This window comes from Pogoniulus pusillus (genome assembly GCF_015220805.1).
Source record: "Pogoniulus pusillus isolate bPogPus1 chromosome W unlocalized genomic scaffold, bPogPus1.pri SUPER_W_unloc_2, whole genome shotgun sequence".
NCBI classification, from domain to species: Eukaryota; Metazoa; Chordata; class Aves; order Piciformes; family Lybiidae; genus Pogoniulus; species Pogoniulus pusillus.
In genome coordinates this window covers 328,001-342,268 of record NW_026974536.1, presented here as the reverse complement: position 1 = coordinate 342,268, position 14,268 = coordinate 328,001, and the positions used below count along the sequence as shown (strand labels likewise).

Genomic DNA, 14,268 nt, shown 5'->3' with positions numbered 1-14,268 from the left:
ACAACTTATAATCCCTTATGAACTATAATACAAGTATTACACAACTATGTGTCCTGGAGTCCTGTACCTAAATTCCTCTCCTGCCCGGACTTCGGGGGGAAAGGGGAAAAGCCGCCTGGTTTCCCCCCCCCCCTCGCCTGCCCTGCAGCCGTGAAGGGGGCGGGGACTGCCCCGTGAGTTCCCGCGCTGGAGCCAGGCTGGGATTGGCCGTGCGCTTTCGCGCCTAAGGTGTGGTAACTCTGCCCTTTGTCTAGCGAAGGTTATAAATATTGGGGGTCTTCCCGCCTTTGGGGTTCCCGCTTTGGATTTTGCCTGTGCCTGGACGTATGTCTCTGCCTGAGCTCGCTCACTCCCCTGTGCCTGGACTGCAGAGAGACCAAGGATTCGCTTTCCTGTTAGGCACACCTTTGTGTGCCTAACGACCCTTAACGACCCTTAACGACTCCTGCAGCCGCTGGAGGAGGAAGACAGACCGCACGAGCCAGCCTGAGTGAGTTATTTGGCTTAGCTTAATTTAGTAAGAAACCGCTATTAATTAATAGCTGAGTCCTTTTCCAAATTCTGACTTCAAATATATAGTCAGATTATTGATGGTATCCTTGTAGATTAATTCTCATGCAACTCAACCTGTTTATCAAACGAAATTAATCTTTGTATATATATAGTTGTGGGGGCGGGTTTTTGGAAAATAAAAAATATCTATTTTTGATAAATTCTCGACTCGGCCACGTATTTCTGCCCTCTGCAACACTATGATACAAATATTATACAACTATAATACAAGATTGCATCGAGTCAGTCATCAGCAAGTTTGCAGATGACACTAAGCTGGGGGCAGAAGTGACTGAGCTGGAGGGCAGAAGGGCTCTGCAGCGGGACCTTGACCGCCTGGACAGATGGGCAGAGGCCAATGGGATGGGGTTCAATAGCTCCAAGTGCAGGGTGCTGCACTTTGGCCACAACAACCCCATGCAGAGATACAGGCTGGGGTCGGAGTGGCTGGAGAGCAGCCAGACAGAGAGGGATCTGGGGGTACTGATTGATACCCGCCTGAACATGAGCCAGCAGTGTGCCCAGGTGGCCAAGAGGGCCAGTGGCATCCTGGCCTGCATCAGGAATGGTGTGGTCAGCAGGAGCAGGGAGGTCATTCTGCCCCTGTACTCTGCACTGGTCAGACCACACCTCGAGTACTGTGTTCAGTTCTGGGCCCCCCAGTTTAGGAGGGACATCGAAATGCTTGAGCGTGTCCAGAGAAGGGCGACGAGGCTGGTGAGAGACCTCGAGCACAAGCCCTACGAGGAGAGGCTGAGGGAGCTGGGGTTGTTTAGCCTGGAGAAGAGGAGGCTCAGGGGTGACCTTATTGCTGTCTACAACTACCTGAAGGGTGGTTGTGGCCAGGAGGAGGTTGCTCTCTTCTCTCAGGTGGCCAGCTCCAGAACAAGAGGACACAGCCTCAGGCTGCGCCAGGGGAAATTTCGGCTCGAGGTGAGGAGAAAGTTCTTCACTGAGAGAGTCATTGGGCACTGGAATGGGCTGCCTGGGGAGGTGGTGGAGTCGTCGTCCCTGGGGCAGTTCAAGGCAAGGTTGGATGTGGCACTTGGTGCCATGGTCTGGCCTTGGGCACTGTGGTAAAGGGTTGGACTTGATGATCTGTGAGGTCTCTTCCAACCTTGGTGATACTGTGATACTGTGAAGATAGCATGGAATACATGGAATACCTGGAATACATGGAATCAACTCTGAGATTTTAAACCTTTTCACCTAAAGAGAGATTTCTCGAGGGGACACACTCAGTAGTACCAGTTTCCATCATTACCCAGTATGTATGACCAGGACCCTCTGCAGATACCACCCCTTTGATAGGTTTTCCCCCACCAGAGGCAGGAGCAACCCACACAGTTTTCCCCAGTAGATTCCTTTCACAGACTACAGGAACTCCATCTCCCTCAACTATGGGCAGTAGGGCAGACTGAGCAGGACCAGCTCTGTTAACTGATCCCCTGCTGTTCACCAGCCAAGTGGCTTCTGCAAGGTGCTTCTCCCAGTTTTTGAGAGTTCCACCTCCCATAGCCTTCAGGGTGGTTTTCTGCAGGCCATTGTGATGCTCAATCTTTCCTGCAGCCTGTGGGTAGTATGGGATGTGGTAAACCCACTCTATCCCATGCTCTTTTGCCCAGTTGCTTACAAGGTTATTCTTGAAATGGGTCCCATTGTCTGACTCAATTCTCTCTGGGGTACCAGGTCTGCACAGGATGTGACTCTGCAGGCCCAGAATGGTGTTACGGGCAGTAGCATGAGGTACTGGGTAGGTTTCCAGCCACCCTGTGCTTCCCTCCACCATGGTTAACACATACTGCTTGCCACTGCGAGACCGAGGCAGAGTGATGTAATCCATCTGCCAGGCCTCCTCATACTTGTACTTTGACCACCGTCCCCCGTACCACAAAGGCTTCATGCGCTTGGCTTGCTTTATGGTGGCACAGATGTCACATTCATGGATAACCTGAGCTATGGCATCCATGGGTATGTCCACGGACTTGTCTCAGGCCCATTGGTATGTGGCATCTCTTCCTTGGTGGCCAGAAGAGTCATGAGCCCACCAAGCTAGGAACAGTTCACCTTTGTGTTTCCAGTCCAGGTCTATCTGGTAGATGTGGGCAGCCAAGTCAGCTTGGTGGTTATGTTGCTGCTCCTCAGTGTCTCTGCTCTTTGGGATGTGAACACTGATGTGTCTGAATTTAGCTGGTAGTTTGTCCAGGTGTGCATAAATGTCTTGCCAGAGGTCAGCAGCCCAAATAGGCTTCCCTTTGCTCTGCCAGTAATTTCTCTTCCACTCCTTCAGCCACCCCCATAAAGCATTTGCTACCATCCATGAGTCGGTGTAGATGTATAGCATTGGCCACTGTTCTCGCTCTGCAATGTCCAGGGCCAGCTGGATGGCTTTTACCTCAGCATACTGGCTGGATTCACCTTCTCCATCTTTTGCCTCTGCAACCCTGCGTGTAGGGTTCCAGACAGCAGCCTTCCATCTCCGTTTGCTGCCTACCAGGCGGCAGGATCCATCTGTGAAGAGAGCAGATGCCTTTTCCTCCTCAGGAAGGTCACTGTGTGGGGGGACTTCCTCAGCACGGGTCACTGTCTTCTCTTCTGATGGCTTTCCGAAGTCAGTGCCCCCTGGCCAGTTGGTGATGACCTCCACAATGCCTGGGTGCTCGAGAGTCCCCATCTGTGGCCGTTTGAGCTGATCCTCTAGCTCAGACATAGGGGAGAGATGAACATTCCAGGGATAGGCCACATAAATGGCAACAATAGTTAATATAATTTCATTGGAGCATCAATAACTTAATGTCTAGAAGCACAGTTTGTTCTCCCCCTTCTCCCGCTGGCTTCTGCTGCTGCAGCTTCGCCTATCTCCCCCGTCTGCTGTTTTGGCTACTGCTGCTTCTGCTGCTTCGCCGCCGCTTGACCCCTCCCCCATCTCCCTTAAGGTTATTGTATTGTTTTTTTTTTTCCCCCCTTCCTTCCTTCTCTAGTTATTATTTCTCTTTACATTGTTATACTTATACTATAAGAAAATACAATTTCATCTTTCCCTGACTTTCAAAAAAAAGAAGGATGGGTTTTGTGTTGTGCTGAGTCGACTTCTCCCCGGGGGGCACCTCCCCCAACCCGGGACATCAATTCTTGGCACTTTTTCCAAACGGAGACTTCTCTCCTTCTTAGGTGCATTGGCCAGGACTCGAACCTGTGCCACCAACACACCATCTGAGCTCTCTAAGTTATCAGAGCCATCCACTTACTCCAAGTGGCATCTGTGGCATGGTGCGGAGTTGAACCTTTCCCTTTAAACATCCAAGTCAGGACTGGAAGCCTTGGAGCTAAAAGGAGTGGTGACTCCGTCCCAGTCACCTCAGAGGCAGCTCTAACTCCCTCATAGGCAGCTGGGATTTCCTTCTCTGTGGGGGTATAATTGGCCTCTGAGCCTTTGTACGCCTTGCTCCAGAACCCGAGTGGGTGGCCTCGTGTTTCATCAGGAGCTTTCTGCCATAGGCTCCAGCTAGGACCATTCTCACTGGCTGCTGTGTAGAGAATGTTCTTAATCTCTGGGCTGGTTTGAACTGGTCCCAAGGCCATGGCATGGACCACCTCTCGTTTGATCTGATCAAATGCCACCTGCTGCTCAGGTCCCCACTCAAAGTTATTTCTCTTTCTTGTAACGTCAAAGAGGGGTTTCACAATTTGGCTGTACCCAGGAATGTGCATCTTCCAAAAGCCCACAAACCCCAGGAAGGATTATGTCTCCTTCCGGTTAGTGGTTCCACCATAGTGGCCACTTTATTCACCACATCCATAGGGATGTGGTGTCGGCCATCCTGCCATCGAACTCCCAGGAACTGGATCTCTCTGGCAGGCCCTTTCACTTTGCTTCTCTTAATTGCAAAACCAGCATCCAACAGGATATTAATGATCTTCTCACCCTTCTGGAAGACCTCCTCTGCTGTCTCACCCCATACAATGATGTCATGGATGAACTGCAGATGTTCCAGAGCTCCACCCTTCTCCAGTGCGGTCTGGATGATGCTGTGGCAGATTGTAGGGCTGTGCTTCCACCCCTGAGGCAGTCTGTTCCAGTGGTACTGGACTCCTCTCCAGGTGAAAGCAAACTGTGGCCTACATTCCTCTGCAATGGGGATGGAGAAGAAAGCATTAGCAATGTCGATTGTGGCATACCATTTGGCCTCCTTCATTTCCAGTTCATACTGGAGCTCCAACATATCAGGCACGGCTGCGCTGATTGGAGGAGTCATTTCGTTCAGGCCTCTGAAGTCCACGGTCAGTCTCCATTCTCCATTCTCCATTCTCCTTCTGCACTGGCCATATCGGGCTGTTGAAGGGTGAGTGGCTCTTGCTGATGACAAGCTGCTGCTCCAGGCGGCCAATCAGCTGCTGTATGGGCAGCAGGGAGTCTCTGTTGGTGCAGTATTGCCCACGATGAACTACACGAGAAGCAATGGGTAACTTAACATCTTCCACTGTTAAAATTGAGCCACCAAAAACTTAGAGCTAAGTTTAAGGAGTTTTATTTTGGCAAGCAAGGAGCAGCTCTGGGCACAGGGGAGTTTATCTCCTCAGCTGTGCACTGTACACATGCAGCTGCAGGATTTTTATTTCCCGCTCACATACATATTCACAAAGCAGTGTAATCATAGGCAAACACTTCCCATGGAGTTTGTGGTTTCTCCTGGAGCTGTTGTGCATGCCTGCTAATCCTCCTGGGGCTCTCTCTGGTGGTCATGAAGCTGAAGTAATGAGTCTTCCTCAGGTGTCTTTGTGACTCAGCTATTTGCGTCTTCACAGTCGCCTGCTTTACGGTCTCTTATCTACCATGCTCATGGTGGTTTCTGTTATCGTTCATCCCTGGCCTTGCTCAGTGAGCTCTGGCACACCCCTGTTTTGTTCATGTCCCCTATTCACAGGGGGCTGTCTCTTCACAGCGCTTTCTGTTATCACTCATAGGTTCCAATGTCTCCAGCTTAGTTAGCTCCGACACACCCTGCTCTGCCATTGCATAGTGACATATTCTCATTTTCTCATATTCTTATATTCTGCTTTGCCATTCTTTTATTGTCACAGGAACCATTTTTCACAATCCTCCATTTTCTTCTTGGTCATATTTACCCGTGTCAATGTTCCGTCCTTCTAAGTACTCTTTCCACTCGACTTTGACTCCCTCCTTCTTCCTTTTTCTTGAGGACATACAGCTTTATGCCTGACCCTCCCCAGTCTCCCTGCATTTCTTGTACTGGTGACTGGATCAAGCAAATAAAGCAAGGAATTATGCACATCAAGCCTCCAAAAACATGTAAAAGAATAACCCCCACTCATTTCCATTAAGCTTTTGATAACAGAAAGAAGGCTGGTTGTATTATTCCAATAATACAGACCCTCTTCCACTTTCCTGGCAATTCTGCATAGGCCCTCTTTCCACAAACCCAGAATAACCCATCTGGTGCTTGCCTTGCAGAATCACTCCTTTGAGGGTTTTCCCAAAAATCCTTTAGTCCAATTATCTTCATAAAAGAGTTATTGTTATTTTGTGAATGATAACACACAGTTTTATTAGTACAATTCTTATCCCAAATATCCCTCAGGGCTATGTGGCCACCAATGTGAGGCAGAACTACCATTAGTTGTTAACAGGTTCCTACAACCTAATTCTCCTACCCTTTTTGGAATACATCTTCTTTTTGCTTAATACAGCAATGCCCAATGACTTTATTGTTTGTGATGGTTTGGGGGTTACCCCGCCCCCCCACACTTTTGAATTTGCCCCAGCTAACTCAGACGGACCCTGGGAATATAGATGAAGCAATTTATTTACAGCTAGCAGAATTTACAAGCAGCTATTTACAATATATACAGTTATATACAATTATATACAGAAATATACAAAGGATAAAGGATAAACAATACAAAAGCACAACTCCCCTCCCAGAAACCTGAGTCCCCAGGAGGGGCTCTCAAACCACCCCAACACCTCCCCCCGGCCCTCTCAACCTTACCCCAGTTCTCAGGAAGAAAAGAGGTGCAGCCAAGAGGTTAGGGAGCAAGGTTAGTAGGAGCAGGGTTAATGAGATGTGACCAGGTCTAAGGCAAAAGCAAGAGTGAGAGACAAAATGGAGAATGTTTTCTTCTTCTTCCCAGAGCTCTCAGCGAGACTGTGAGAGAAGTTGACATCAATTGTTTTCATTTCACTGCCCGTTATCTAGTTCTGTTACCAAAACATTCTAGCTTGCTTCAAACTAGCACATTGTTTAACATCCATCCTTCAGGATATGTGATTCCGTAACCTCAGTCCGGTTCCACTCAAGCAACTGGGCTGGGGTTAACAACTCTCCTTACCACGGCCATTGTTTGTCATTTGGGTACCTCTATTGCTAAGGTTGTGGCCTACCCAAAAGCTGCATCCCCCTAAGGAACAAATTTCTAATTGTTGTATATTATAACAAACTGCATTCATGTGGGTGTGGGAGGTAAAGGTGATGAGTTTGTCTGCCATGCTTCACTGTTTGGTGGCATTTTAGGCAGGGACCTGTAGTCCCAAAACTGAGGAGGCCAAGCATTAGTCCAGCCATTCCCCACACTTTTACCCCTCTGTCTCCTCCGTCTACTCGGTTGCTTCGAGCAACGGGGTATATCATCTTCTCGACAGCAAGGGTGTTCTTCAGGGGAATTAAGAGCTCTCCTCTCCAGGTGTCCTCTTCACTCTTGGGTTGCACAGTACCTCCACACTTCTGCTCTTCTACCTGAGTATCCAGTTGATATTGTTCCTATATTTTCAAATTGTCCAGTGTAATATCAGTTAATTCTCCTTTCAATTTTACTTAAACCCCAGTACCCTTCATGGGGGCAGTTATACCTACAAAGGTGCCACCAATTTTCATTGCAACTTACATATATATATATAAAAAGATCTTACATGCTTGGCATATACAAAAAAAACCCAATCACACCCCTTTTGTATACATGTGATCAGCAAGTTGCGGGTGTCTTCTCCTCAGGAGGCTTGTGTCCACCTTTTCTCAGCCGTCCGGATGGCGATTTCTGTGATGGGTGAAACAAGAAATACCCTCCCCAACATAGAGTTAAAGAAGTTTCTTTTCAATTCCTTATTAATCAAGTTATTTCCGGTCATAGTCTGATGTATAACTATATTCCAGCTTTACTCATTTCTACACAGGCTTTTCTTTCTTCCCCATATCAGGGAAACTTACGTGCTTGGGTTATAACAACACTTTTTACTGGTACTACTTTATTTACATTATAGTCTTTGTAGAGTGCAACATCTGATTGCTTCCATTAGTACTTTGATATCTTCGAACATTTGATCTGGGGATGATGTAGCACCTTGCTGAAGTGTAATGCCAAGACAATAATAAAGTTTCTCCTCTACTCCTAAGTTTCTCTAAATGCCATTTGCAAGCCATACAGACTCCTTCCCTCAGGAGTCAATCTTTAGGTTCCCATCAGTGTCTTGCACACAATCCACACCGTACACAGCACCATTCAAGCTCGTCTGCACAATGCTTACATGACTTTTGTTCCAATTCAAGTTAAATTTTGTTTTTATTTCCTCCCCTCCTTAACCATCTCTGTGGATTTCTATAAAGATCATCAAGATCTTCCACACCCATGAATTCTTAATAGTTTCCTCAGGAGGGGTTGAAGTTTCCTTGGCAGTCTGTCATAACTCATTCAGTCTTCCTCTTTAATTTAATGGTTGCCCCCCTGGTGTCGAAGTTACCTGCCATCCATAACTAGATTTACTCCTTTTGACCCGGCAGATATGGTTCCATCCCTTTTCTGCAGGCCTTACTGCTGTATCAGTGCTTAGTAAGACTTCAAAGGGTCCTTCCCATTGAGGGACTTGTGGTTCAGCTTTTCAAGTTTTTATCAGCTCCTTTTCTCACGGTTTAATGTTGTGCACTGGGAAACCCAGGGGTGGTGTTTGAATTAAAGCACCAATATCTCTGAGCTCCTTTATTCTTTCTGCCAATGCTTTAACATATTCAGAGATGTTGCAGTCTCCGAACAGCTTTTCATCCATAGGCATCCCCTGAGTGTATGGCATTCCAAACATCATCTCATTTCCCACTTTTCCTTCTAGAAGTTTCAATGCTCTATATAAAACATACAATTCACAAGCCTGAGCCGACCACCCAGGGCACAGGGGTCCTGATTCCTTAACCTCTAAGTCCATTCCCACAATCTCATATCCTAATTTTTGTTGTCCTTCTATCACTCTTGCAGGTCCATCTATAAATAATTTTCCCCTTCTCTGAGCTCACAATCCTTTAAATCAGGCCTCACCTTCACCACCAGTTCTATCACTTTAAGATAATAATGCTCTAACTTTGAACTTGGTTCCCCAAATAAAATTGAGCTGGGTTTTGGACCCCCATAATGCCCAATTCTAATTGAGGGGAATCTATGAGTATTGCCTCCTATTTAAGCATCCTGCTATCTGTTTACCACTTTTCCACTTTTTGTTGTATAATTTCCCTTACATTATGCAGGGTAAATACCCTGAGAGGGAAATTAAAAGTTATCTTTTTAACATCTTCTACTAACAAAGCTGTGGCCACTATAGATTGTACACAGGCAGGCCACCCTCTGCTGACAGGATCTAGTCATTTGGAATAGTATGCTACTGGTTTCTTCAGCCCAGCCCTGGACCCACACTCCATATGCCCTTTTGTTCACTCACATTTACAAATAGGAGAAAAGGTTTCTAACCTTTTTTTCCCCCTCCTCTCATCAGCCAGTGCCCCAAGTATTTTACTTCCTGCTTCACATACTGGAGTTTTCCTTTAGATACTTTGAGTCCATTCTGGGCCAAACAGTTCAACAGCTTAATTGTGTTTTCATTAACTATTGATTCATATTTCCCAGCAAGCAATAGATCATCCTCATATTGCAATAATTTTATCTCTGGATTTAAATCTACCTTTTCCAATATCTTTTCCAGAGCTTGTCCAAATAAGTTAGGTGACTCTGTGAACCCTTGGGGTAGCACAGTCCACCTCAGCTGCTGCTTCCTCCTGGTTTCTGGATCCTCCCATTCAAAAGCAAAATACTCTTGGGATGCTTTGTCTAATGGGCAGGCCCAAAATGCATCCTTCAAATCTATAGCACTACACCATTGGTATTCCGGAGACAAGCAGCTCACCAGGGTATATGGATTAGGGACTACAGGGAGCTTCATCTGTGTTCTCTGGTTCACTGCTCTCAGATCCTGTACAAGCTTATATGTTCCATCTGGCTTTTTTACAGGTAAAATGGGGGTATTATGGGGAGCCATACAGGGTTCAGTAAGCCCTGTTTCAGGAGCCGATCTATCACTGGCTCCAGTCCCTTCCCAAAAGGCTATAACAGGTCATTCAATTCTGTTCTTTTATCAGTTTAAATTTCTACATTTGCTAATATGGGGACCTTAAAGGGTTCCCCTTTCTGCCCCTGTTATGGTTAAGGTTCTCTTTCCCTTCTCAATTCCCTTAGGAATGCTCTTTACAGTTGTTCTTTCTGCTCCTTTGTCAATTAAAAATTCCACTTCTTCCCTCTGGGAACCTACCAACAATTTTATCAAGGGCTCTCCATGTCCCGGGGTCCCAGGAGGTAGAGCCCCTGGCACCCCTACTCTTCCTTGAATAATTTTTCATCCTGTGTCTTTTTGGGCAATATTTAACGGTAACACACAGGAGGTTCTCTTTCTTTCGAAGCCTGATTCTCCAGAGGCCCCTTGGGCCCCGTCCCTTTTAACTCTTTAGTTGTAGCTTGTACTTCCCTACTACTGCTACAGAGATCTTAGCCTTTGCTTTCTGTTTTTCTGTGTCCCTTCTGGGCTTCTCTTAAAAGATCCTCTCAAAGGATCCTCCAGCCCCTGCCTCGCCAGGCTTCTGGTTCCTCTAATTTCCTTCTAATGTCCCCCTCCCAGAGTTGGCCACAAACTGTGTTCTCAAGAGGGCTGCTCCAGTAGGTGGAGTTGGATCTGTGCCGGAGTACAGCTGTAAACTTTTTCTTAATCTTTCTACCCAACCTGTGGGGGATTCTTTTTTGTCTTATTGATCCCCAGAGGCTTTGTTTATTTTCTGTCATCTGGCGACCGCTTCCTTTACGGCGAGCACCGCGGCCAGGGCGGGGGGGGGGGCTGAAGCGGCTGTGGCAAGGGGGAGGGGGCAGGGTTAAAGCGGCCGCCGCCAGAGGGGGGGCCAAGGTGTGCGCCGCGGCCAGAGCAGGGGGGTGGCTGAAACGACCGCGGCAAGGGGGAAGGGGGGGGCTGAAGCGGACGCCGCCAGAGCGGGGGGGTCGAGGTGGGCGCCGCGGCAAAGAGGGTGACCTACATACAGGGGTGGTTGGTTGTCTAAGGGCTCCCACTCCTCCCCTTTCTCCCCTCTGTCCCCTTCTTAACTTTTCTTTCCGCTGACTGCTTCCAGAGATCAGCGTATGCAGCCTCCTTCGGGCTGAACGGTTCCTTGCTGCTCAAACACTGCCAGGGCTTGACAAGCCCAGGCCCCAAAGGACCCAAACATACTAGTTCCTTTGGCCATAGCACCATACAATAACAGACTAACTTCTCTTTCGTTTTATCTTCTCGGGACCCACGGTTATTCCAGTTTGTAATCCTTGAACCTAATGGGCTCTTGGGGGAATGTCTGCTAATCTCTTCTTTCAACTTTTGGGTCCCTTCCTGACCTCCCACCCTTTGGCAGCGGTTTGTCCCGTGGCTGTCCAGTCGCGTTTGCACTCGCTTCGGTTTTTCACTGGCCAAGCCTCTCGAGAGGAATTGTAACTGTGGCATTGAAAATCCTCCACACTCGCTTCAGAACTGCATTCCGCCTCACTCATGCACTTTCAGACAGCCGAATCCCACCCAACCGAATGGAACACGCTTTATACTCACACTCCAAGGCTGCTTCGTTCGGATCTACGCGCAGAATTACGGGTCTCAACGTGTCTCTTGCCACTGAACTCACAAATTTCTCAGTTTTAATTTTTTTTTTTTCCCTGCTTGCCTTCCCGGGTCTAAAATATCACTGTCAGTTCGCAGCCTAAGTGCAGTAGGAGGGTCTGCAAAAAAGGCAGAGGTGCACCTTTCCGTCCTAGGTTCATAGTCTGCGGAGTTTTGGTGATCCCGGACAAGCCCCCAAATTGTTAAAATTGAGCCACCAAAAACTTAGAGCTAAGTTTAAGGAGTTTTATTTTGGCAAGCCAGGAGCAGCGCTGGGCGCAGGCAGTTTATCTCCTCAGCTGTGCACTGCACACATGCAGCTGCAGGGTTTTTATTTCCCGCTCACATACATATTCACAAAGCAGTGTAATCATAGTCAAACACTTCCCATGGAGTTTGTGGCTTTTCCTGGAACTGTTGTGCATGCCTGCTAATCCTCCTGGGGCTCTCTCTGGTGGTCGTGAGGCTGAAGTAACGAGTCTTCCTCAGGTGTCTTCGTGACTCAGCTATTTGCATCTTCACAGTTGCCTGCTTTACGGTCTCTTATCTACCACGCTCATGGTGTTTTCTGTTATCGTTCATCCCAGGTATCCAGCAATAGAACAAGGGGACACAGTCTCAAGTTGTGCCAGGGTAGGTATAGGCTGGATATTAGGAAGAAGTTCTTCACAGAGAGAGTGATTTCCCATTGGAATGGGCTGCCCAGGGAGGTGGTGGAGGCACTGTCCCTGGGGGTCTTCAAGAAAAGACTGGATGAGGCACTTAGTGCCATGGTCTAGTTGATTGGATAGGGCAGGGTGATAGGTTGGACTGGATGATCTTGGAGGTCTCTTCCAACCTGGTTGATTCTATGATTCTATGATTCTATGATCCCTAGCCTTGCTCAGTGAGCTCTGGCACACCCCTGTTTTGTTCATGTCCCCTATTCACAGGGGGCAATCTCTTCACAGCGCTTTCTGTTATCGCTCATAGGTTCCAACGTCTCCAGTTTATTTAGCTCCAACACACCCTGCTCTGCCATTCGCATAGTGACATATTTTCATTTTCTCATATTCTTATATTCTGTTTTCCCATTCTTTTATTGACATGGGTACCATTTTTCACACCACCTTGTGGGTACCAACCACAGAAGGGTCATGTGACAAGCCAGGCATGACAGGCAGCTGCTCTTTATCAGCAGTCTCTACAGCTGCTATGCCAAATGCCCACTTGTTCCCTTTCGGGTCTTTAAAATACCCTTCCTGGAGAAAGTCAATCCCCAGGATGCAAGGTGCATCAGAGCCAGTTACTATGGTGTGCTTCTCCCATACATTCCTGGTGAGGCTTATCTCCGCCTGCAGCACAGTCAACTCCTGAGACCCTCCTGTGACTCCTGAAATTGTAGTAGTTTCTGTCCCCCTATGGCTGGAGGGCATCAGAGTGCATTGGGCACTGGTGTCTACCAAAGCTCTGTACTTCTCAGCTTCAGCAGTGCCAGGCCATTTCACAAACACGTCCCAATATACTCTGTTATCCCTGGCCTCCGCCTGGCTGGAGACAGGGCACCTCTAATGCTGAGCAGTGTGACCGCATGAGGCACATGGGCCTGAGTTACTGGCTTCACCACCCCTTGGGCGAGAGGGCTGCCTGCGGGACACTGGGGCAACCCCTCTTCTGGAGTTATTCCCTGTGTTTGTCCCCTGCAGTTCCCTCACTCTGGCCCATAGAGCTGAGGTGGGCTGGCCATGCCATCTGTCCATGTTTTCCCCATGTTCACACAGTGTTCCCCAAAGTGAACCCCTGGGTGTCCCCTGTCTGCTTTGGGCTGGTCTCCTACGGGGAGGAGGAGGAGGAGTACGGTGGCGTCTGTTCCTGACAGCTGAGACTTGTACCCATTCAGAAGGTGAAGAGCAGTCGTCCTCTGCCTTCTGCAGTTCAGAGACAGAGGCTTTCAGCTCGTTCATCTCCTGGGTGAGGGTTTTCACAGCTGCTATTAAGGTTCTCCTAGACAAACTATCTTCAAACTGTCTCAGGTCATTCACAAACTCTCTGGTCGTGGGAAGTGTGCTGGTTTGAAGCAGGGTAGAATGTTTTGTTGAGAAGAACTAGATCATAGGCTGTGAAAGGAAAACAATGGTGATGTCTACTCCCCTCAGAGTCTTGCTGAAGAAGAAACGAAAACATTAGATAACACTCTCGCTGTTTTGTTGCACTCTGCCTCGGGCTGCTGGCTGAGCAACATCTTACTCCCTAACCTCACTTTCCATTTGGCCTACCCCACCTTTGTTTCCTAGCCTCTTGGCTGAACCTCTATTCTTCTTTAGGACTGGGGTAAGGTTGAGAGGGGCAGGGGGAAGGTGCAGGGGTGGTTGAGAGCCCCTTCTGGGGACTCAGGTTTCTGGGAGGGGAGTTGTGTTTCTGTATTACCTTTTACCTTGTATATTTCCATATATAACTGTATATACTGTAAATATCTGCTTGTATATTGTGCTAGCTGTAAATAAATAGCTTCATTTATATTCCCAGCACCAGCTGAGTCGAGACTGGGTGACTTCTAAAGTGGGGGGGGGGCGGGGAACACCCAAACCATCACAGGAAGGTTGTTGGGGTCTCTGCCCAGCAGCAGTGCTCCCAGTGTAGGGGCATATGTGGAAGGAGCACATTGGGTCAGTTTCTTTAAGAGGGCTGGCTTCATGTGGACATCATCAGGGTCCGAGGGCATCTGGCCATCTCCATAGATTATCTCCTGTATGGCCATTTGCCTCAGGTGTGTGACACCC

General features: G+C 48.0%; 1 protein-coding gene across 1 annotated transcript in view; it reads right to left on the bottom strand.

The window, feature by feature from the left end:
- Positions 1-14,268, bottom strand: part of LOC135173800 (ras GTPase-activating protein 1-like) — a 253,143-nt gene that overhangs the window by 107,915 nt on the left and 130,960 nt on the right. The window lies entirely within an intron of this gene.